This window comes from Lemur catta, chromosome 9 (assembly GCF_020740605.2).
Source record: "Lemur catta isolate mLemCat1 chromosome 9, mLemCat1.pri, whole genome shotgun sequence".
Taxonomy (NCBI): domain Eukaryota; kingdom Metazoa; phylum Chordata; class Mammalia; order Primates; family Lemuridae; genus Lemur; species Lemur catta.
In genome coordinates, this window is record NC_059136.1 from 19,515,617 (window position 1) to 19,538,847 (window position 23,231).

The following is a 23,231-nucleotide window of genomic DNA, read 5'->3' on the forward strand; positions in this document are numbered from 1 at the left end:
AGCATGTGTGTCGTGATCGCAGTCACACAGACCTGGGCCCCCGCGGCCTGTGTGCGTAAGCAGAGGGTGGGGTCCTCCATTCCCTAGGGGAGCACAAGGCCCAAGCCTCAGGTTCAAGTCGGTGTTGCCTTAACGTTCGGTGGGGATAGGGAATTGCCAGTGACGAGGGGGCAGAAAGCATAGAAACGGCTGGGGCGGCCCCTGTTGGCACCCACTTTGCACCTACACCTGGCTGGCGGTCGCCTGGGTGTTGGGCAGTCTCCCCATCTCCTTCCTCCTGTCCCCTGTGTGGAATCCCTGTGTGCCACGGACTGGCGATCTTGGCTGGAAGGGACGCCAGAGACGAAGGGTTGCAGTATACTCCCTAGAACGTCCGTGTCACATAGCGTTCAGTGTTTTAACGGCGCGGTGTTGCCCCTTGGGTGCCAATTCCTGGGCAGACCTGGGTATTGCAAAGGAGGGCCCAAGTGCAGGGTCCCAGTGAGTGCTTTCCTTGCCACCCCACACCCCAGCGGGTCCCTCGGTCACATAGGGTCTCTTGGCTGGCAGGTCCCGAGCTGCACTGTAGCGTGGACAGCTCCTGAATAGTTCCGTTGGCTCCTCCATTGATGGGGCCCTTGCTTGTCTCAGCTTTTCTGAGGTGACATTCTCTTTGTAGATTTGCGGCCCTGGTGCAGGAAGCTTGCGTGTTGACATTCTTTTTGTAGATTTGCGGCCCTGGTGCAGGAAGCTTGCGTGTTTGCTGTGAAGGGAAGGGAACTTGCACGTCACTGGCCCTGGCTGTCCCTGTGGGCTTCAGTGTCTGTTTGGGGTCTTCATGGGCTGTGATGGGCCCCCCGAGGCACACGGACTGTGACCTCCCAGGCACGGTGTGAGGGCCAACTTCTGACTTGGGATACCGTGATTTCTCCTGGTGCTCAGATGTGTTTATATGTGTAATTCCTCGTGGAGCGTGGGTGCGCGGAGCGTCTCTGGTCTCTTCGGCAGTTTGCCGTGATGCCGTGGCCGGGATGGGCTGAAAGGTGTTATGGCGCTCGGATGAAGGAAGAAGGTTGCATAGGTTTTGTGCTTGGGAACTGATTGGGAAACCGTGTGTCTGGCCCGAATGTGGTGACTCCGTCGGGGTCTTGAGTTGCAGGTTTGATGGCGGTGGTCTGGTGAATCTTGTAAGGTCGTGGCCTGATGGACAGCTGCCGAGAGGTAACTGCACTGGAGCCCCGGGTGGGCGGTTTACACAAGCAAGGCCGGTGGATGTCGGTGTTGTGGCCTTGTGGCCCAGGGTTAGGGGAGTGTGTACGGCGTTTAGCCATGAGTGCTCTTCAGTTGTGCCGGTATGCCTGTGAGAGCAGGTTGTCTCCCCTGAAGGGAGGATGCGTTCCTGGCCATGCAGCCCATCTGGCCTCCTAGGTTGGTCCGCCTCTGCCCTTGAGGCAGTGTCTCTGGGTGATCTTCCCGCCATGAGGGTGGCGGTGTCCAGTGTCGGTGTGGGTTCCTTTTGTGCCAGGTGCGGTCCACCTGGGAGTGCGGACAAGACGGCACAGACCCATTGTCGTCAGATCCCCTTGAGTGTGAGCACAGCGTGGCATCAGGAGAAGTAGTGGCTTTTAGGCAAGCCACCTCTGGCCCCTGTCAGAAGCTCGCAGAGGCCGTGGTTCTCATGCCCTTGATGCAAGGCCTTGGTCTAGAGCGGTAGGATTTTCATGGGGTCAAGCCTGGAAATCGTAGAGGGTGACTGGCCTGTCAGGAAATGAGGAACACAAGCGCAGACTAGCATGTGTGTCTCACCTAGGCACACGCCCCAAGGACTGCACAAGCGGTTCCCAGAAACACCGTCTGCCTGAAATAGGGGCTCCGACTAGGAGACAAGTGAGGGCGTAGTGGTGGCCACGAAAGTTATTTTGGAAACACGTGTTTATGGGTCGGGTCTGGGTAGAAAAAGCCCCGAGGCAGTTAAATGAAGGGCAGGAAGGTTACCCCGCTGGAAGGAATGGCATGGAAGTGGCGGCCCGTGTCCCTGGGTCCCCCTCTCAACGGTGCATATGCCTTGTGTACAGTTCTCAGGGGGAGTTGCCTTGAGAGGCATGCTGGCTGCTTGGAAGGAAGCCCTTCGTTTCTTCTGAGGCCCGGAGGTGCTACGGAATCCTGGAATCGGGATTGGCCAACTTGTGCCCCATGCTGGTGGATCGCTGAGGAGGAGGGTAAGCACTCCCTTGCCCCGCGTGCTGATGGTGTCTACAGGCCCTTGCAGCTCCTCCCGGGAGCTGTCTCTCAGCAGGCCAGTGATGGCTTGCCGAGTTCCACCCCCAGAGGGAAGGAACGGTGTGTTCCTCTGGCTCCGTGGCGTGGCCCTGGGTCCCCCAGGGCGCTCAAGGCCTTGGAGGTCCCCGGCTCGCCCACCACCGTTTTCTGGGGATGATACTTCCAGCGTCTGGGAACGTGGCTTGGATCGATGATGAGTCCCCAAAAAAACATTCCTTGGAAAATCTGAACAAAATGAGTGAAACCCACTACCGTCTCTCTCATCGGATCTGAGGTCCAGCACGTTGCCTGAGCCAGAGCCTTTAGGAGAGTGAGGGAGGAATGCCACTGGTACACATTTGCCCATCCACACAGGGCATCCACACTTGAAGGCCCTGCATGTCACGGGCATTAGGAACACCCCCAACAGGTGCTGTACAAGGGAAGGGGAACGGTCCGTGCGGTGGGCACTCAGGTGGTGGTGTGGTGGCCAGCACTGCAGGCCTAAGTACTGGCGGTGGTCCAGGTGGGCTAGGCCTGGGGAGCTCAGGGCCAGCATGTGTGTCGTGATCGCAGTCACACAGACCTGGGCCCCCGCGGCCTGTGTGCGTAAGCAGAGGGTGGGGTCCTCCATTCCCTAGGAGAGCACAAGGCCCAAGCCTCAGGTTCAAGTCGGTGTTGCCTTAACGTTCGGTGGGGATAGGGAATTGCCAGTGACGAGGGGGCAGAAAGCATAGAAACGGCTGGGGCGGCCCCTGTTGGCACCCACTTTGCACCTACACCTGGCTGGCGGTCGCCTGGGTGTTGGGCAGTCTCCCCATCTCCTTCCTCCTGTCCCCTGTGTGGAATCCCTGTGTGCCACGGACTGGCGATCTTGGCTGGAAGGGACGCCAGAGACGAAGGGTTGCAGTATACTCCCTAGAACGTCCGTGTCACATAGCGTTCAGTGTTTTAACGGCGCGGTGTTGCCCCTTGGGTGCCAATTCCTGGGCAGACCTGGGTATTGCAAAGGAGGGCCCAAGTGCAGGGTCCCAGTGAGTGCTTTCCTTGCCACCCCACACCCCAGCGGGTCCCTCGGTCACATAGGGTCTCTTGGCTGGCAGGTCCCGAGCTGCACTGTAGCGTGGACAGCTCCTGAATAGTTCCGTTGGCTCCTCCATTGATGGGGCCCTTGCTTGTCTCAGCTTTTCTGAGGTGACATTCTCTTTGTAGATTTGCGGCCCTGGTGCAGGAAGCTTGCGTGTTGACATTCTTTTTGTAGATTTGCGGCCCTGGTGCAGGAAGCTTGCGTGTTTGCTGTGAAGGGAAGGGAACTTGCACGTCACTGGCCCTGGCTGTCCCTGTGGGCTTCAGTGTCTGTTTGGGGTCTTCATGGGCTGTGATGGGCCCCCCGAGGCACACGGACTGTGACCTCCCAGGCACGGTGTGAGGGCCAACTTCTGACTTGGGATACCGTGATTTCTCCTGGTGCTCAGATGTGTTTATATGTGTAATTCCTCGTGGAGCGTGGGTGCGCGGAGCGTCTCTGGTCTCTTCGGCAGTTTGCCGTGATGCCGTGGCCGGGATGGGCTGAAAGGTGTTATGGCGCTCGGATGAAGGAAGAAGGTTGCATAGGTTTTGTGCTTGGGAACTGATTGGGAAACCGTGTGTCTGGCCCGAATGTGGTGACTCCGTCGGGGTCTTGAGTTGCAGGTTTGATGGCGGTGGTCTGGTGAATCTTGTAAGGTCGTGGCCTGATGGACAGCTGCCGAGAGGTAACTGCACTGGAGCCCCGGGTGGGCGGTTTACACAAGCAAGGCCGGTGGATGTCGGTGTTGTGGCCTTGTGGCCCAGGGTTAGGGGAGTGTGTACGGCGTTTAGCCATGAGTGCTCTTCAGTTGTGCCGGTATGCCTGTGAGAGCAGGTTGTCTCCCCTGAAGGGAGGATGCGTTCCTGGCCATGCAGCCCATCTGGCCTCCTAGGTTGGTCCGCCTCTGCCCTTGAGGCAGTGTCTCTGGGTGATCTTCCCGCCATGAGGGTGGCGGTGTCCAGTGTCGGTGTGGGTTCCTTTTGTGCCAGGTGCGGTCCACCTGGGAGTGTGGACAAGACGGCACAGACCCATTGTCGTCAGATCCCCTTGAGTGTGAGCACAGCGTGGCATCAGGAGAAGTAGTGGCTTTTAGGCAAGCCACCTCTGGCCCCTGTCAGAAGCTCGCAGAGGCCGTGGTTCTCATGCCCTTGATGCAAGGCCTTGGTCTAGAGCGGTAGGATTTTCATGGGGTCAAGCCTGGAAATCGTAGAGGGTGACTGGCCTGTCAGGAAATGAGGAACACAAGCGCAGACTAGCATGTGTGTCTCACCTAGGCACACGCCCCAAGGACTGCACAAGCGGTTCCCAGAAACACCGTCTGCCTGAAATAGGGGCTCCGACTAGGAGACAAGTGAGGGCGTAGTGGTGGCCACGAAAGTTATTTTGGAAACACGTGTTTATGGGTCGGGTCTGGGTAGAAAAAGCCCCGAGGCAGTTAAATGAAGGGCAGGAAGGTTACCCCGCTGGAAGGAATGGCATGGAAGTGGCGGCCCGTGTCCCTGGGTCCCCCTCTCAACGGTGCATATGCCTTGTGTACAGTTCTCAGGGGGAGTTGCCTTGAGAGGCATGCTGTCTGCTTGGAAGGAAGCCCTTCGTTTCTTCTGAGGCCCGGAGGTGCTACGGAATCCTGGAATCGGGATTGGCCAACTTGTGCCCCATGCTGGTGGATCGCTGAGGAGGAGGGTAAGCACTCCCTTGCCCCGCGTGCTGATGCTGTCTGCAGGCCCTTGCAGCTCCTCCCGGGAGCTGTCTCTCAGCAGGCCAGTGATGGCTTGCCGAGTTCCACCCCCAGAGGGAAGGAACGGTGTGTTCCTCTGGCTCCGTGGCGTGGCCCTGGGTCCCCCAGGGCTCTCAAGGCCTTGGAGGTCCCCGGCTCGCCCACCGCCGTTTTCTGGGGATGATACTTCCAGCGTCTGGGAACGTGGCTTGGATCGATGATGAGTCCCCAAAAAAACATTCCTTGGAAAATCTGAACAAAATGAGTGAAACCCACTACCGTCTCTCTCATCGGATCTGAGGTCCAGCACGTTGCCTGAGCCAGAGCCTTTAGGAGAGTGAGGGAGGAATGCCACTGGTACACATTTGCCCATCCACACAGGGCATCCACACTTGAAGGCCCTGCATGTCACGGGCATTAGGAACAACCCCAACAGGTGCTGTACAAGGGAAGGGGAACGGTCCGTGCGGTGGGCACTCAGGTGGTGGTGTGGTGGCCAGCACTGCAGGCCTAAGTACTGGCGGTGGTCCAGGTGGGCTAGGCCTGGGGAGCTCAGGGCCAGCATGTGTGTCGTGATCGCAGTCACACAGACCTGGGCCCCCGCGGCCTGTGTGCGTAAGCAGAGGGTGGGGTCCTCCATTCCCTAGGGGAGCACAAGGCCCAAGCCTCAGGTTCAAGTCGGTGTTGCCTTAACGTTCGGTGGGGATAGGGAATTGCCAGTGACGAGGGGGCAGAAAGCATAGAAACGGCTGGGGCGGCCCCTGTTGGCACCCACTTTGCACCTACACCTGGCTGGCGGTCGCCTGGGTGTTGGGCAGTCTCCCCATCTCCTTCCTCCTGTCCCCTGTGTGGAATCCCTGTGTGCCACGGACTGGCGATCTTGGCTGGAAGGGACGCCAGAGACGAAGGGTTGCAGTATACTCCCTAGAACGTCCGTGTCACATAGCGTTCAGTGTTTTAACGGCGCGGTGTTGCCCCTTGGGTGCCAATTCCTGGGCAGACCTGGGTATTGCAAAGGAGGGCCCAAGTGCAGGGTCCCAGTGAGTGCTTTCCTTGCCACCCCACACCCCAGCGGGTCCCTCGGTCACATAGGGTCTCTTGGCTGGCAGGTCCCGAGCTGCACTGTAGCGTGGACAGCTCCTGAATAGTTCCGTTGGCTCCTCCATTGATGGGGCCCTTGCTTGTCTCAGCTTTTCTGAGGTGACATTCTCTTTGTAGATTTGCGGCCCTGGTGCAGGAAGCTTGCGTGTTGACATTCTTTTTGTAGATTTGCGGCCCTGGTGCAGGAAGCTTGCGTGTTTGCTGTGAAGGGAAGGGAACTTGCACGTCACTGGCCCTGGCTGTCCCTGTGGGCTTCAGTGTCTGTTTGGGGTCTTCATGGGCTGTGATGGGCCCCCCGAGGCACACGGACTGTGACCTCCCAGGCACGGTGTGAGGGCCAACTTCTGACTTGGGATACCGTGATTTCTCCTGGTGCTCAGATGTGTTTATATGTGTAATTCCTCGTGGAGCGTGGGTGCGCGGAGCGTCTCTGGTCTCTTCGGCAGTTTGCCGTGATGCCGTGGCCGGGATGGGCTGAAAGGTGTTATGGCGCTCGGATGAAGGAAGAAGGTTGCATAGGTTTTGTGCTTGGGAACTGATTGGGAAACCGTGTGTCTGGCCCGAATGTGGTGACTCCGTCGGGGTCTTGAGTTGCAGGTTTGATGGCGGTGGTCTGGTGAATCTTGTAAGGTCGTGGCCTGATGGACAGCTGCCGAGAGGTAACTGCACTGGAGCCCCGGGTGGGCGGTTTACACAAGCAAGGCCGGTGGATGTCGGTGTTGTGGCCTTGTGGCCCAGGGTTAGGGGAGTGTGTACGGCGTTTAGCCATGAGTGCTCTTCAGTTGTGCCGGTATGCCTGTGAGAGCAGGTTGTCTCCCCTGAAGGGAGGATGCGTTCCTGGCCATGCAGCCCATCTGGCCTCCTAGGTTGGTCCGCCTCTGCCCTTGAGGCAGTGTCTCTGGGTGATCTTCCCGCCATGAGGGTGGCAGTGTCCAGTGTCGGTGTGGGTTCCTTTTGTGCCAGGTGCGGTCCACCTGGGAGTGCGGACAAGACGGCACAGACCCATTGTCGTCAGATCCCCTTGAGTGTGAGCACAGCGTGGCATCAGGAGAAGTAGTGGCTTTTAGGCAAGCCACCTCTGGCCCCTGTCAGAAGCTCGCAGAGGCCGTGGTTCTCATGCCCTTGATGCAAGGCCTTGGTCTAGAGCGGTAGGATTTTCATGGGGTCAAGCCTGGAAATCGTAGAGGGTGACTGGCCTGTCAGGAAATGAGGAACACAAGCGCAGACTAGCATGTGTGTCTCACCTAGGCACACGCCCCAAGGACTGCACAAGCGGTTCCCAGAAACACCGTCTGCCTGAAATAGGGGCTCCGACTAGGAGACAAGTGAGGGCGTAGTGGTGGCCACGAAAGTTATTTTGGAAACACGTGTTTATGGGTCGGGTCTGGGTAGAAAAAGCCCCGAGGCAGTTAAATGAAGGGCAGGAAGGTTACCCCGCTGGAAGGAATGGCATGGAAGTGGCGGCCCGTGTCCCTGGGTCCCCCTCTCAACGGTGCATATGCCTTGTGTACAGTTCTCAGGGGGAGTTGCCTTGAGAGGCATGCTGGCTGCTTGGAAGGAAGCCCTTCGTTTCTTCTGAGGCCCGGAGGTGCTACGGAATCCTGGAATCGGGATTGGCCAACTTGTGCCCCATGCTGGTGGATCGCTGAGGAGGAGGGTAAGCACTCCCTTGCCCCGCGTGCTGATGGTGTCTGCAGGCCCTTGCAGCTCCTCCCGGGAGCTGTCTCTCAGCAGGCCAGTGATGGCTTGCCGAGTTCCACCCCCAGAGGGAAGGAACGGTGTGTTCCTCTGGCTCCGTGGCGTGGCCCTGGGTCCCCCAGGGCGCTCAAGGCCTTGGAGGTCCCCGGCTCGCCCACCGCCGTTTTCTGGGGATGATACTTCCAGCGTCTGGGAACGTGGCTTGGATCGATGATGAGTCCCCAAAAAAACATTCCTTGGAAAATCTGAACAAAATGAGTGAAACCCACTACCGTCTCTCTCATCGGATCTGAGGTCCAGCACGTTGCCTGAGCCAGAGCCTTTAGGAGAGTGAGGGAGGAATGCCACTGGTACACATTTGCCCATCCACACAGGGCATCCACACTTGAAGGCCCTGCATGTCACGGGCATTAGGAACACCCCCAACAGGTGCTGTACAAGGGAAGGGGAACGGTCCGTGCGGTGGGCACTCAGGTGGTGGTGTGGTGGCCAGCACTGCAGGCCTAAGTACTGGCGGTGGTCCAGGTGGGCTAGGCCTGGGGAGCTCAGGGCCAGCATGTGTGTCGTGATCGCAGTCACACAGACCTGGGCCCCCGCGGCCTGTGTGCGTAAGCAGAGGGTGGGGTCCTCCATTCCCTAGGGGAGAACAAGGCCCAAGCCTCAGGTTCAAGTCGGTGTTGCCTTAACGTTCGGTGGGGATAGGGAATTGCCAGTGACGAGGGGGCAGAAAGCATAGAAACGGCTGGGGCGGCCCCTGTTGGCACCCACTTTGCACCTACACCTGGCTGGCGGTCGCCTGGGTGTTGGGCAGTCTCCCCATCTCCTTCCTCCTGTCCCCTGTGTGGAATCCCTGTGTGCCACGGACTGGCGATCTTGGCTGGAAGGGACGCCAGAGACGAAGGGTTGCAGTATACTCCCTAGAACGTCCGTGTCACATAGCGTTCAGTGTTTTAACGGCGCGGTGTTGCCCCTTGGGTGCCAATTCCTGGGCAGACCTGGGTATTGCAAAGGAGGGCCCAAGTGCAGGGTCCCAGTGAGTGCTTTCCTTGCCACCCCACACCCCAGCGGGTCCCTCGGTCACATAGGGTCTCTTGGCTGGCAGGTCCCGAGCTGCACTGTAGCGTGGACAGCTCCTGAATAGTTCCGTTGGCTCCTCCATTGATGGGGCCCTTGCTTGTCTCAGCTTTTCTGAGGTGACATTCTCTTTGTAGATTTGCGGCCCTGGTGCAGGAAGCTTGCGTGTTGACATTCTTTTTGTAGATTTGCGGCCCTGGTGCAGGAAGCTTGCGTGTTTGCTGTGAAGGGAAGGGAACTTGCACGTCACTGGCCCTGGCTGTCCCTGTGGGCTTCAGTGTCTGTTTGGGGTCTTCATGGGCTGTGATGGGCCCCCCGAGGCACACGGACTGTGACCTCCCAGGCACGGTGTGAGGGCCAACTTCTGACTTGGGATACCGTGATTTCTCCTGGTGCTCAGATGTGTTTATATGTGTAATTCCTCGTGGAGCGTGGGTGCGCGGAGCGTCTCTGGTCTCTTCGGCAGTTTGCCGTGATGCCGTGGCCGGGATGGGCTGAAAGGTGTTATGGCGCTCGGATGAAGGAAGAAGGTTGCATAGGTTTTGTGCTTGGGAACTGATTGGGAAACCGTGTGTCTGGCCCGAATGTGGTGACTCCGTCGGGGTCTTGAGTTGCAGGTTTGATGGCGGTGGTCTGGTGAATCTTGTAAGGTCGTGGCCTGATGGACAGCTGCCGAGAGGTAACTGCACTGGAGCCCCGGGTGGGCGGTTTACACAAGCAAGGCCGGTGGATGTCGGTGTTGTGGCCTTGTGGCCCAGGGTTAGGGGAGTGTGTACGGCGTTTAGCCATGAGTGCTCTTCAGTTGTGCCGGTATGCCTGTGAGAGCAGGTTGTCTCCCCTGAAGGGAGGATGCGTTCCTGGCCATGCAGCCCATCTGGCCTCCTAGGTTGGTCCGCCTCTGCCCTTGAGGCAGTGTCTCTGGGTGATCTTCCCGCCATGAGGGTGGCGGTGTCCAGTGTCGGTGTGGGTTCCTTTTGTGCCAGGTGCGGTCCACCTGGGAGTGCGGACAAGACGGCACAGACCCATTGTCGTCAGATCCCCTTGAGTGTGAGCACAGCGTGGCATCAGGAGAAGTAGTGGCTTTTAGGCAAGCCACCTCTGGCCCCTGTCAGAAGCTCGCAGAGGCCGTGGTTCTCATGCCCTTGATGCAAGGCCTTGGTCTAGAGCGGTAGGATTTTCATGGGGTCAAGCCTGGAAATCGTAGAGGGTGACTGGCCTGTCAGGAAATGAGGAACACAAGCGCAGACTAGCATGTGTGTCTCACCTAGGCACACGCCCCAAGGACTGCACAAGCGGTTCCCAGAAACACCGTCTGCCTGAAATAGGGGCTCCGACTAGGAGACAAGTGAGGGCGTAGTGGTGGCCACGAAAGTTATTTTGGAAACACGTGTTTATGGGTCGGGTCTGGGTAGAAAAAGCCCCGAGGCAGTTAAATGAAGGGCAGGAAGGTTACCCCGCTGGAAGGAATGGCATGGAAGTGGCGGCCCGTGTCCCTGGGTCCCCCTCTCAACGGTGCATATGCCTTGTGTACAGTTCTCAGGGGGAGTTGCCTTGAGAGGCATGCTGTCTGCTTGGAAGGAAGCCCTTCGTTTCTTCTGAGGCCCGGAGGTGCTACGGAATCCTGGAATCGGGATTGGCCAACTTGTGCCCCATGCTGGTGGATCGCTGAGGAGGAGGGTAAGCACTCCCTTGCCCCGCGTGCTGATGGTGTCTGCAGGCCCTTGCAGCTCCTCCCGGGAGCTGTCTCTCAGCAGGCCAGTGATGGCTTGCCGAGTTCCACCCCCAGAGGGAAGGAACGGTGTGTTCCTCTGGCTCCGTGGCGTGGCCCTGGGTCCCCCAGGGCGCTCAAGGCCTTGGAGGTCCCCGGCTCGCCCACCGCCGTTTTCTGGGGATGATACTTCCAGCGTCTGGGAACGTGGCTTGGATCGATGATGAGTCCCCAAAAAAACATTCCTTGGAAAATCTGAACAAAATGAGTGAAACCCACTACCGTCTCTCTCATCGGATCTGAGGTCCAGCACGTTGCCTGAGCCAGAGCCTTTAGGAGAGTGAGGGAGGAATGCCACTGGTACACATTTGCCCATCCACACAGGGCATCCACACTTGAAGGCCCTGCATGTCACGGGCATTAGGAACACCCCCAACAGGTGCTGTACAAGGGAAGGGGAACGGTCCGTGCGGTGGGCACTCAGGTGGTGGTGTGGTGGCCAGCACTGCAGGCCTAAGTACTGGCGGTGGTCCAGGTGGGCTAGGCCTGGGGAGCTCAGGGCCAGCATGTGTGTCGTGATCGCAGTCACACAGACCTGGGCCCCCGCGGCCTGTGTGCGTAAGCAGAGGGTGGGGTCCTCCATTCCCTAGGGGAGCACAAGGCCCAAGCCTCAGGTTCAAGTCGGTGTTGCCTTAACGTTCGGTGGGGATAGGGAATTGCCAGTGACGAGGGGGCAGAAAGCATAGAAACGGCTGGGGCGGCCCCTGTTGGCACCCACTTTGCACCTACACCTGGCTGGCGGTCGCCTGGGTGTTGGGCAGTCTCCCCATCTCCTTCCTCCTGTCCCCTGTGTGGAATCCCTGTGTGCCACGGACTGGCGATCTTGGCTGGAAGGGACGCCAGAGACGAAGGGTTGCAGTATACTCCCTAGAACGTCCGTGTCACATAGCGTTCAGTGTTTTAACGGCGCGGTGTTGCCCCTTGGGTGCCAATTCCTGGGCAGACCTGGGTATTGCAAAGGAGGGCCCAAGTGCAGGGTCCCAGTGAGTGCTTTCCTTGCCACCCCACACCCCAGCGGGTCCCTCGGTCACATAGGGTCTCTTGGCTGGCAGGTCCCGAGCTGCACTGTAGCGTGGACAGCTCCTGAATAGTTCCGTTGGCTCCTCCATTGATGGGGCCCTTGCTTGTCTCAGCTTTTCTGAGGTGACATTCTCTTTGTAGATTTGCGGCCCTGGTGCAGGAAGCTTGCGTGTTGACATTCTTTTTGTAGATTTGCGGCCCTGGTGCAGGAAGCTTGCGTGTTTGCTGTGAAGGGAAGGGAACTTGCACGTCACTGGCCCTGGCTGTCCCTGTGGGCTTCAGTGTCTGTTTGGGGTCTTCATGGGCTGTGATGGGCCCCCCGAGGCACACGGACTGTGACCTCCCAGGCACGGTGTGAGGGCCAACTTCTGACTTGGGATACCGTGATTTCTCCTGGTGCTCAGATGTGTTTATATGTGTAATTCCTCGTGGAGCGTGGGTGCGCGGAGCGTCTCTGGTCTCTTCGGCAGTTTGCCGTGATGCCGTGGCCGGGATGGGCTGAAAGGTGTTATGGCGCTCGGATGAAGGAAGAAGGTTGCATAGGTTTTGTGCTTGGGAACTGATTGGGAAACCGTGTGTCTGGCCCGAATGTGGTGACTCCGTCGGGGTCTTGAGTTGCAGGTTTGATGGCGGTGGTCTGGTGAATCTTGTAAGGTCGTGGCCTGATGGACAGCTGCCGAGAGGTAACTGCACTGGAGCCCCGGGTGGGCGGTTTACACAAGCAAGGCCGGTGGATGTCGGTGTTGTGGCCTTGTGGCCCAGGGTTAGGGGAGTGTGTACGGCGTTTAGCCATGAGTGCTCTTCAGTTGTGCCGGTATGCCTGTGAGAGCAGGTTGTCTCCCCTGAAGGGAGGATGCGTTCCTGGCCATGCAGCCCATCTGGCCTCCTAGGTTGGTCCGCCTCTGCCCTTGAGGCAGTGTCTCTGGGTGATCTTCCCGCCATGAGGGTGGCGGTGTCCAGTGTCGGTGTGGGTTCCTTTTGTGCCAGGTGCGGTCCACCTGGGAGTGCGGACAAGACGGCACAGACCCATTGTCGTCAGATCCCCTTGAGTGTGAGCACAGCGTGGCATCAGGAGAAGTAGTGGCTTTTAGGCAAGCCACCTCTGGCCCCTGTCAGAAGCTCGCAGAGGCCGTGGTTCTCATGCCCTTGATGCAAGGCCTTGGTCTAGAGCGGTAGGATTTTCATGGGGTCAAGCCTGGAAATCGTAGAGGGTGACTGGCCTGTCAGGAAATGAGGAACACAAGCGCAGACTAGCATGTGTGTCTCACCTAGGCACACGCCCCAAGGACTGCACAAGCGGTTCCCAGAAACACCGTCTGCCTGAAATAGGGGCTCCGACTAGGAGACAAGTGAGGGCGTAGTGGTGGCCACGAAAGTTATTTTGGAAACACGTGTTTATGGGTCGGGTCTGGGTAGAAAAAGCCCCGAGGCAGTTAAATGAAGGGCAGGAAGGTTACCCCGCTGGAAGGAATGGCATGGAAGTGGCGGCCCGTGTCCCTGGGTCCCCCTCTCAACGGTGCATATGCCTTGTGTACAGTTCTCAGGGGGAGTTGCCTTGAGAGGCATGCTGGCTGCTTGGAAGGAAGCCCTTCGTTTCTTCTGAGGCCCGGAGGTGCTACGGAATCCTGGAATCGGGATTGGCCAACTTGTGCCCCATGCTGGTGGATCGCTGAGGAGGAGGGTAAGCACTCCCTTGCCCCGCGTGCTGATGGTGTCTGCAGGCCCTTGCAGCTCCTCCCGGGAGCTGTCTCTCAGCAGGCCAGTGATGGCTTGCCGAGTTCCACCCCCAGAGGGAAGGAACGGTGTGTTCCTCTGGCTCCGTGGCGTGGCCATGGGTCCCCCAGGGCGCTCAAGGCCTTGGAGGTCCCCGGCTCGCCCACCGCCGTTTTCTGGGGATGATACTTCCAGCGTCTGGGAACGTGGCTTGGATCGATGATGAGTCCCCAAAAAAACATTCCTTGGAAAATCTGAACAAAATGAGTGAAACCCACTACCGTCTCTCTCATCGGATCTGAGGTCCAGCACGTTGCCTGAGCCAGAGCCTTTAGGAGAGTGAGGGAGGAATGCCACTGGTACACATTTGCCCATCCACACAGGGCATCCACACTTGAAGGCCCTGCATGTCACGGGCATTAGGAACACCCCCAACAGGTGCTGTACAAGGGAAGGGGAACGGTCCGTGCGGTGGGCACTCAGGTGGTGGTGTGGTGGCCAGCACTGCAGGCCTAAGTACTGGCGGTGGTCCAGGTGGGCTAGGCCTGGGGAGCTCAGGGCCAGCATGTGTGTCGTGATCGCAGTCACACAGACCTGGGCCCCCGCGGCCTGTGTGCGTAAGCAGAGGGTGGGGTCCTCCATTCCCTAGGGGAGAACAAGGCCCAAGCCTCAGGTTCAAGTCGGTGTTGCCTTAACGTTCGGTGGGGATAGGGAATTGCCAGTGACGAGGGGGCAGAAAGCATAGAAACGGCTGGGGCGGCCCCTGTTGGCACCCACTTTGCACCTACACCTGGCTGGCGGTCGCCTGGGTATTGGGCAGTCTCCCCATCTCCTTCCTCCTGTCCCCTGTGTGGAATCCCTGTGTGCCACGGACTGGCGATCTTGGCTGGAAGGGACGCCAGAGACGAAGGGTTGCAGTATACTCCCTAGAACGTCCGTGTCACATAGCGTTCAGTGTTTTAACGGCGCGGTGTTGCCCCTTGGGTGCCAATTCCTGGGCAGACCTGGGTATTGCAAAGGAGGGCCCAAGTGCAGGGTCCCAGTGAGTGCTTTCCTTGCCACCCCACACCCCAGCGGGTCCCTCGGTCACATAGGGTCTCTTGGCTGGCAGGTCCCGAGCTGCACTGTAGCGTGGACAGCTCCTGAATAGTTCCGTTGGCTCCTCCATTGATGGGGCCCTTGCTTGTCTCAGCTTTTCTGAGGTGACATTCTCTTTGTAGATTTGCGGCCCTGGTGCAGGAAGCTTGCGTGTTGACATTCTTTTTGTAGATTTGCGGCCCTGGTGCAGGAAGCTTGCGTGTTTGCTGTGAAGGGAAGGGAACTTGCACGTCACTGGCCCTGGCTGTCCCTGTGGGCTTCAGTGTCTGTTTGGGGTCTTCATGGGCTGTGATGGGCCCCCCGAGGCACACGGACTGTGACCTCCCAGGCACGGTGTGAGGGCCAACTTCTGACTTGGGATACCGTGATTTCTCCTGGTGCTCAGATGTGTTTATATGTGTAATTCCTCGTGGAGCGTGGGTGCGCGGAGCGTCTCTGGTCTCTTCGGCAGTTTGCCGTGATGCCGTGGCCGGGATGGGCTGAAAGGTGTTATGGCGCTCGGATGAAGGAAGAAGGTTGCATAGGTTTTGTGCTTGGGAACTGATTGGGAAACCGTGTGTCTGGCCCGAATGTGGTGACTCCGTCGGGGTCTTGAGTTGCAGGTTTGATGGCGGTGGTCTGGTGAATCTTGTAAGGTCGTGGCCTGATGGACAGCTGCCGAGAGGTAACTGCACTGGAGCCCCGGGTGGGCGGTTTACACAAGCAAGGCCGGTGGATGTCGGTGTTGTGGCCTTGTGGCCCAGGGTTAGGGGAGTGTGTACGGCGTTTAGCCATGAGTGCTCTTCAGTTGTGCCGGTATGCCTGTGAGAGCAGGTTGTCTCCCCTGAAGGGAGGATGCGTTCCTGGCCATGCAGCCCATCTGGCCTCCTAGGTTGGTCCGCCTCTGCCCTTGAGGCAGTGTCTCTGGGTGATCTTCCCGCCATGAGGGTGGCGGTGTCCAGTGTCGGTGTGGGTTCCTTTTGTGCCAGGTGCGGTCCACCTGGGAGTGCGGACAAGACGGCACAGACCCATTGTCGTCAGATCCCCTTGAGTGTGAGCACAGCGTGGCATCAGGAGAAGTAGTGGCTTTTAGGCAAGCCACCTCTGGCCCCTGTCAGAAGCTCGCAGAGGCCGTGGTTCTCATGCCCTTGATGCAAGGCCTTGGTCTAGAGCGGTAGGATTTTCATGGGGTCAAGCCTGGAAATCGTAGAGGGTGACTGGCCTGTCAGGAAATGAGGAACACAAGCGCAGACTAGCATGTGTGTCTCACCTAGGCACACGCCCCAAGGACTGCACAAGCGGTTCCCAGAAACACCGTCTGCCTGAAATAGGGGCTCCGACTAGGAGACAAGTGAGGGCGTAGTGGTGGCCACGAAAGTTATTTTGGAAACACGTGTTTATGGGTCGGGTCTGGGTAGAAAAAGCCCCGAGGCAGTTAAATGAAGGGCAGGAAGGTTACCCCGCTGGAAGGAATGGCATGGAAGTGGCGGCCCGTGTCCCTGGGTCCCCCTCTCAACGGTGCATATGCCTTGTGTACAGTTCTCAGGGGGAGTTGCCTTGAGAGGCATGCTGGCTGCTTGGAAGGAAGCCCTTCGTTTCTTCTGAGGCCCGGAGGTGCTACGGAATCCTGGAATCGGGATTGGCCAACTTGTGCCCCATGCTGGTGGATCGCTGAGGAGGAGGGTAAGCACTCCCTTGCCCCGCGTGCTGATGCTGTCTGCAGGCCCTTGCAGCTCCTCCCGGGAGCTGTCTCTCAGCAGGCCAGTGATGGCTTGCCGAGTTCCACCCCCAGAGGGAAGGAACGGTGTGTTCCTCTGGCTCCGTGGCGTGGCCCTGGGTCCCCCAGGGCGCTCAAGGCCTTGGAGGTCCCCGGCTCGCCCACCGCCGTTTTCTGGGGATGATACTTCCAGCGTCTGGGAACGTGGCTTGGATCGATGATGAGTCCCCAAAAAAACATTCCTTGGAAAATCTGAACAAAATGAGTGAAACCCACTACCGTCTCTCTCATCGGATCTGAGGTCCAGCACGTTGCCTGAGCCAGAGCCTTTAGGAGAGTGAGGGAGGAATGCCACTGGTACACATTTGCCCATCCACACAGGGCATCCACACTTGAAGGCCCTGCATGTCACGGGCATTAGGAACACCCCCAACAGGTGCTGTACAAGGGAAGGGGAACGGTCCGTGCGGTGGGCACTCAGGTGGTGGTGTGGTGGCCAGCACTGCAGGCCTAAGTACTGGCGGTGGTCCAGGTGGGCTAGGCCTGGGGAGCTCAGGGCCAGCATGTGTGTCGTGATCGCAGTCACACAGACCTGGGCCCCCGCGGCCTGTGTGCGTAAGCAGAGGGTGGGGTCCTCCATTCCCTAGGGGAGCACAAGGCCCAAGCCTCAGGTTCAAGTCGGTGTTGCCTTAACGTTCGGTGGGGATAGGGAATTGCCAGTGACGAGGGGGCAGAAAGCATAGAAACGGCTGGGGCGGCCCCTGTTGGCACCCACTTTGCACCTACACCTGGCTGGCGGTCGCCTGGGTGTTGGGCAGTCTCCCCATCTCCTTCCTCCTGTCCCCTGTGTGGAATCCCTGTGTGCCACGGACTGGCGATCTTGGCTGGAAGGGACGCCAGAGACGAAGGGTTGCAGTATACTCCCTAGAACGTCCGTGTCACATAGCGTTCAGTGTTTTAACGGCGCGGTGTTGCCCCTTGGGTGCCAATTCCTGGGCAGACCTGGGTATTGCAAAGGAGGGCCCAAGTGCAGGGTCCCAGTGAGTGCTTTCCTTGCCACCCCACACCCCAGCGGGTCCCTCGGTCACATAGGGTCTCTTGGCTGGCAGGTCCCGAGCTGCACTGTAGCGTGGACAGCTCCTGAATAGTTCCGTTGGCTCCTCCATTGATGGGGCCCTTGCTTGTCTCAGCTTTTCTGAGGTGACATTCTCTTTGTAGATTTGCGGCCCTGGTGCAGGAAGCTTGCGTGTTGACATTCTTTTTGTAGATTTGCGGCCCTGGTGCAGGAAGCTTGCGTGTTTGCTGTGAAGGGAAGGGAACTTGCACGTCACTGGCCCTGGCTGTCCCTGTGGGCTTCAGTGTCTGTTTGGGGTCTTCATGGGCTGTGATGGGCCCCCCGAGGCACACGGACTGTGACCTCCCAGGCACGGTGTGAGGGCCAACTTCTGACTTGGGATACCGTGATTTCTCCTGGTGCTCAGATGTGTTTATATGTGTAATTCCTCGTGGAGCGTGGGTGCGCGGAGCGTCTCTGGTCTCTTCGGCAGTTTGCCGTGATGCCGTGGCCGGGATGGGCTGAAAGGTGTTATGGCGCTCGGATGAAGGAAGAAGGTTGCATAGGTTTTGTGCTTGGGAACTGATTGGGAAACCGTGTGTCTGGCCCGAATGTGGTGACTCCGTCGGGGTCTTGAGTTGCAGGTTTGATGGCGGTGGTCTGGTGAATCTTGTAAGGTCGTGGCCTGATGGACAGCTGCCGAGAGGTAACTGCACTGGAGCCCCGGGTGGGCGGTTTACACAAGCAAGGCCGGTGGATGTCGGTGTTGTGGCCTTGTGGCCCAGGGTTAGGGGAGTGTGTACGGCGTTTAGCCATGAGTGCTCTTCAGTTGTGCCGGTATGCCTGTGAGAGCAGGTTGTCTCCCCTGAAGGGAGGATGCGTTCCTGGCCATGCAGCCCATCTGGCCTCCTAGGTTGGTCCGCCTCTGCCCTTGAGGCAGTGTCTCTGGGTGATCTTCCCGCCATGAGGGTGGCGGTGTCCAGTGTCGGTGTGGGTTCCTTTTGTGCCAGGTGCGGTCCACCTGGGAGTGCGGACAAGACGGCACAGACCCATTGTCGTCAGATCCCCTTGAGTGTGAGCACAGCGTGGCATCAGGAGAAGTAGTGGCTTTTAGGCAAGCCACCTCTGGCCCCTGTCAGAAGCTCGCAGAGGCCGTGGTTCTCATGCCCTTGATGCAAGGCCTTGGTCTAGAGCGGTAGGATTTTCATGGGGTCAAGCCTGGAAATCGTAGAGGGTGACTGGCCTGTCAGGAAATGAGGAACACAAGCGCAGACTAGCATGTGTGTCTCACCTAGGCACACGCCCCAAGGACTGCACAAGCGGTTCCCAGAAACACCGTCTGCCTGAAATAGGGGCTCCGACTAGGAGACAAGTGAGGGCGTAGTGGTGGCCACGAAAGTTATTTTGGAAACACGTGTTTATGGGTCGGGTCTGGGTAGAAAAAGCCCCGAGGCAGTTAAATGAAGGGCAGGAAGGTTACCCCGCTGGAAGGAATGGCATGGAAGTGGCGGCCCGTGTCCCTGGGTCCCCCTCTCAACGGTGCATATGCCTTGTGTACAGTTCTCAGGGGGAGTTGCCTTGAGAGGCATGCTGGCTGCTTGGAAGGAAGCCCTTCGTTTCTTCTGAGGCCCGGAGGTGCTACGGAATCCTGGAATCGGGATTGGCCAACTTGTGCCCCATGCTGGTGGATCGCTGAGGAGGAGGGTAAGCACTCCCTTGCCCCGCGTGCTGATGGTGTCTGCAGGCCCTTGCAGCTCCTCCCGGGAGCTGTCTCTCAGCAGGCCAGTGATGGCTTGCCGAGTTCCACCCCCAGAGGGAAGGAACGGTGTGTTCCTCTGGCTCCGTGGCGTGGCCCTGGGTCCCCCAGGGCGCTCAAGGCCTTGGAGGTCCCCGGCTCGCCCACCGCCGTTTTCTGGGGATGATACTTCCAGCGTCTGGGAACGTGGCTTGGATCGATGATGAGTCCCCAAAAAAACATTCCTTGGAAAATCTGAACAAAATGAGTGAAACCCACTACCGTCTCTCTCATCGGATCTGAGGTCCAGCACGTTGCCTGAGCCAGAGCCTTTAGGAGAGTGAGGGAGGAATGCCACTGGTACACATTTGCCCATCCACACAGGGCATCCACACTTGAAGGCCCTGCATGTCACGGGCATTAGGAACACCCCCAACAGGTGCTGTACAAGGGAAGGGGAACGGTCCGTGCGGTGGGCACTCAGGTGGTGGTGTGGTGGCCAGCACTGCAGGCCTAAGTACTGGCGGTGGTCCAGGTGGGCTAGGCCTGGGGAGCTCAGGGCCAGCATGTGTGTCGTGATCGCAGTCACACAGACCTGGGCCCCCGCGGCCTGTGTGCGTAAGCAGAGGGTGGGGTCCTCCATTCCCTAGGGGAGCACAAGGCCCAAGCCTCAGGTTCAAGTCGGTGTTGCCTTAACGTTCGGTGGGGATAGGGAATTGCCAGTGACGAGGGGGCAGAAAGCATAGAAACGGCTGGGGCGGCCCCTGTTGGCACCCACTTTGCACCTACACCTGGCTGGCGGTCGCCTGGGTGTTGGGCAGTCTCCCCATCTCCTTCCTCCTGTCCCCTGTGTGGAATCCCTGTGTGCCACGGACTGGCGATCTTGGCTGGAAGGGACGCCAGAGACGAAGGGTTGCAGTATACTCCCTAGAACGTCCGTGTCACATAGCGTTCAGTGTTTTAACGGCGCGGTGTTGCCCCTTGGGTGCCAATTCCTGGGCAGACCTGGGTATTGCAAAGGAGGGCCCAAGTGCAGGGTCCCAGTGAGTGCTTTCCTTGCCACCCCACACCCCAGCGGGTCCCTCGGTCACATAGGGTCTCTTGGCTGGCAGGTCCCGAGCTGCACTGTAGCGTGGACAGCTCCTGAATAGTTCCGTTGGCTCCTCCATTGATGGGGCCCTTGCTTGTCTCAGCTTTTCTGAGGTGACATTCTCTTTGTAGATTTGCGGCCCTGGTGCAGGAAGCTTGCGTGTTGACATTCTTTTTGTAGATTTGCGGCCCTGGTGCAGGAAGCTTGCGTGTTTGCTGTGAAGGGAAGGGAACTTGCACATCACTGGCCCTGGCTGTCCCTGTGGGCTTCAGTGTCTGTTTGGGGTCTTCATGGGCTGTGATGGGCCCCCCGAGGCACACGGACTGTGACCTCCCAGGCACGGTGTGAGGGCCAACTTCTGACTTGGGATACCGTGATTTCTCCTGGTGCTCAGATGTGTTTATATGTGTAATTCCTCGTGGAGCGTGGGTGCGCGGAGCGTCTCTGGTCTCTTCGGCAGTTTGCCGTGATGCCGTGGCCGGGATGGGCTGAAAGGTGTTATGGCGCTCGGATGAAGGAAGAAGGTTGCATAGGTTTTGTGCTTGGGAACTGATTGGGAAACCGTGTGTCTGGCCCGAATGTGGTGACTCCGTCGGGGTCTTGAGTTGCAGGTTTGATGGCGGTGGTCTGGTGAATCTTGTAAGGTCGTGGCCTGATGGACAGCTGCCGAGAGGTAACTGCACTGGAGCCCCGGGTGGGCGGTTTACACAAGCAAGGCCGGTGGATGTCGGTGTTGTGGCCTTGTGGCCCAGGGTTAGGGGAGTGTGTACGGCGTTTAGCCATGAGTGCTCTTCAGTTGTGCCGGTATGCCTGTGAGAGCAGGTTGTCTCCCCTGAAGGGAGGATGCGTTCCTGGCCATGCAGCCCATCTGGCCTCCTAGGTTGGTCCGCCTCTGCCCTTGAGGCAGTGTCTCTGGGTGATCTTCCCGCCATGAGGGTGGCGGTGTCCAGTGTCGGTGTGGGTTCCTTTTGTGCCAGGTGCGGTCCACCTGGGAGTGCGGACAAGACGGCACAGACCCATTGTCGTCAGATCCCCTTGAGTGTGAGCACAGCGTGGCATCAGGAGAAGTAGTGGCTTTTAGGCAAGCCACCTCTGGCCCCTGTCAGAAGCTCGCAGAGGCCGTGGTTCTCATGCCCTTGATGCAAGGCCTTGGTCTAGAGCGGTAGGATTTTCATGGGGTCAAGCCTGGAAATCGTAGAGGGTGACTGGCCTGTCAGGAAATGAGGAACACAAGCGCAGACTAGCATGTGTGTCTCACCTAGGCACACGCCCCAAGGACTGCACAAGCGGTTCCCAGAAACACCGTCTGCCTGAAATAGGGGCTCCGACTAGGAGACAAGTGAGGGCGTAGTGGTGGCCACGAAAGTTATTTTGGAAACACGTGTTTATGGGTCGGGTCTGGGTAGAAAAAGCCCCGAGGCAGTTAAATGAAGGGCAGGAAGGTTACCCCGCTGGAAGGAATGGCATGGAAGTGGCGGCCCGTGTCCCTGGGTCCCCCTCTCAACGGTGCATATGCCTTGTGTACAGTTCTCAGGGGGAGTTGCCTTGAGAGGCATGCTGGCTGCTTGGAAGGAAGCCCTTCGTTTCTTCTGAGGCCCGGAGGTGCTACGGAATCCTGGAATCGGGATTGGCCAACTTGTGCCCCATGCTGGTGGATCGCTGAGGAGGAGGGTAAGCACTCCCTTGCCCCGCGTGCTGATGGTGTCTGCAGGCCCTTGCAGCTCCTCCCGGGAGCTGTCTCTCAGCAGGCCAGTGATGGCTTGCCGAGTTCCACCCCCAGAGGGAAGGAACGGTGTGTTCCTCTGGCTCCGTGGCGTGGCCATGGGTCCCCCAGGGCGCTCAAGGCCTTGGAGGTCCCCGGCTCGCCCACCGCCGTTTTCTGGGGATGATACTTCCAGCGTCTGGGAACGTGGCTTGGATCGATGATGAGTCCCCAAAAAAACATTCCTTGGAAAATCTGAACAAAATGAGTGAAACCCACTACCGTCTCTCTCATCGGATCTGAGGTCCAGCACGTTGCCTGAGCCAGAGCCTTTAGGAGAGTGAGGGAGGAATGCCACTGGTACACATTTGCCCATCCACACAGGGCATCCACACTTGAAGGCCCTGCATGTCACGGGCATTAGGAACACCCCCAACAGGTGCTGTACAAGGGAAGGGGAACGGTCCGTGCGGTGGGCACTCAGGTGGTGGTGTGGTGGCCAGCACTGCAGGCCTAAGTACTGGCGGTGGTCCAGGTGGGCTAGGCCTGGGGAGCTCAGGGCCAGCATGTGTGTCGTGATCGCAGTCACACAGACCTGGGCCCCCGCGGCCTGTGTGCGTAAGCAGAGGGTGGGGTCCTCCATTCCCTAGGGGAGAACAAGGCCCAAGCCTCAGGTTCAAGTCGGTGTTGCCTTAACGTTCGGTGGGGATAGGGAATTGCCAGTGACGAGGGGGCAGAAAGCATAGAAACGGCTGGGGCGGCCCCTGTTGGCACCCACTTTGCACCTACACCTGGCTGGCGGTCGCCTGGGTGTTGGGCAGTCTCCCCATCTCCTTCCTCCTGTCCCCTGTGTGGAATCCCTGTGTGCCACGGACTGGCGATCTTGGCTGGAAGGGACGCCAGAGACGAAGGGTTGCAGTATACTCCCTAGAACGTCCGTGTCACATAGCGTTCAGTGTTTTAACGGCGCGGTGTTGCCCCTTGGGTGCCAATTCCTGGGCAGACCTGGGTATTGCAAAGGAGGGCCCAAGTGCAGGGTCCCAGTGAGTGCTTTCCTTGCCACCCCACACCCCAGCGGGTCCCTCGGTCACATAGGGTCTCTTGGCTGGCAGGTCCCGAGCTGCACTGTAGCGTGGACAGCTCCTGAATAGTTCCGTTGGCTCCTCCATTGATGGGGCCCTTGCTTGTCTCAGCTTTTCTGAGGTGACATTCTCTTTGTAGATTTGCGGCCCTGGTGCAGGAAGCTTGCGTGTTGACATTCTTTTTGTAGATTTGCGGCCCTGGTGCAGGAAGCTTGCGTGTTTGCTGTGAAGGGAAGGGAACTTGCACGTCACTGGCCCTGGCTGTCCCTGTGGGCTTCAGTGTCTGTTTGGGGTCTTCATGGGCTGTGATGGGCCCCCCGAGGCACACGGACTGTGACCTCCCAGGCACGGTGTGAGGGCCAACTTCTGACTTGGG

The 23,231-nt window shown here is 58.7% G+C and overlaps 8 non-coding genes across 8 annotated transcripts; all 8 read left to right on the top strand.

Annotated features, from left to right (window-relative positions):
- The first annotated feature begins 2,443 nt into the window (after positions 1 to 2,443).
- On the top strand, positions 2,444 to 2,537 carry LOC123645386. Its single transcript, XR_006737562.1, has one exon. It is a non-coding gene; the product is annotated as a small nucleolar RNA SNORD116 (small nucleolar RNA).
- Positions 2,538 to 5,235: 2,698 nt separating this feature from the next.
- LOC123645387 lies at positions 5,236 to 5,329 on the top strand. Its single transcript, XR_006737563.1, has one exon. It is a non-coding gene; the product is annotated as a small nucleolar RNA SNORD116 (small nucleolar RNA).
- Positions 5,330 to 8,027: 2,698 nt separating this feature from the next.
- On the top strand, positions 8,028 to 8,121 carry LOC123645388. Its single transcript, XR_006737564.1, has one exon. It is a non-coding gene; the product is annotated as a small nucleolar RNA SNORD116 (small nucleolar RNA).
- A 2,698-nt stretch (positions 8,122 to 10,819) lies between these two features.
- On the top strand, positions 10,820 to 10,913 carry LOC123645389. Its single transcript, XR_006737565.1, has one exon. It is a non-coding gene; the product is annotated as a small nucleolar RNA SNORD116 (small nucleolar RNA).
- A 2,698-nt stretch (positions 10,914 to 13,611) lies between these two features.
- Positions 13,612 to 13,705, top strand: LOC123645390. The gene has a single exon (XR_006737566.1). It is a non-coding gene; the product is annotated as a small nucleolar RNA SNORD116 (small nucleolar RNA).
- A 2,698-nt stretch (positions 13,706 to 16,403) lies between these two features.
- On the top strand, positions 16,404 to 16,497 carry LOC123645391. The gene has a single exon (XR_006737567.1). It is a non-coding gene; the product is annotated as a small nucleolar RNA SNORD116 (small nucleolar RNA).
- Positions 16,498 to 19,195: 2,698 nt separating this feature from the next.
- LOC123645392 lies at positions 19,196 to 19,289 on the top strand. Its single transcript, XR_006737568.1, has one exon. It is a non-coding gene; the product is annotated as a small nucleolar RNA SNORD116 (small nucleolar RNA).
- Positions 19,290 to 21,987: 2,698 nt separating this feature from the next.
- Positions 21,988 to 22,081, top strand: LOC123645393. Its single transcript, XR_006737569.1, has one exon. It is a non-coding gene; the product is annotated as a small nucleolar RNA SNORD116 (small nucleolar RNA).
- Positions 22,082 to 23,231: the final 1,150 nt, after the last annotated feature.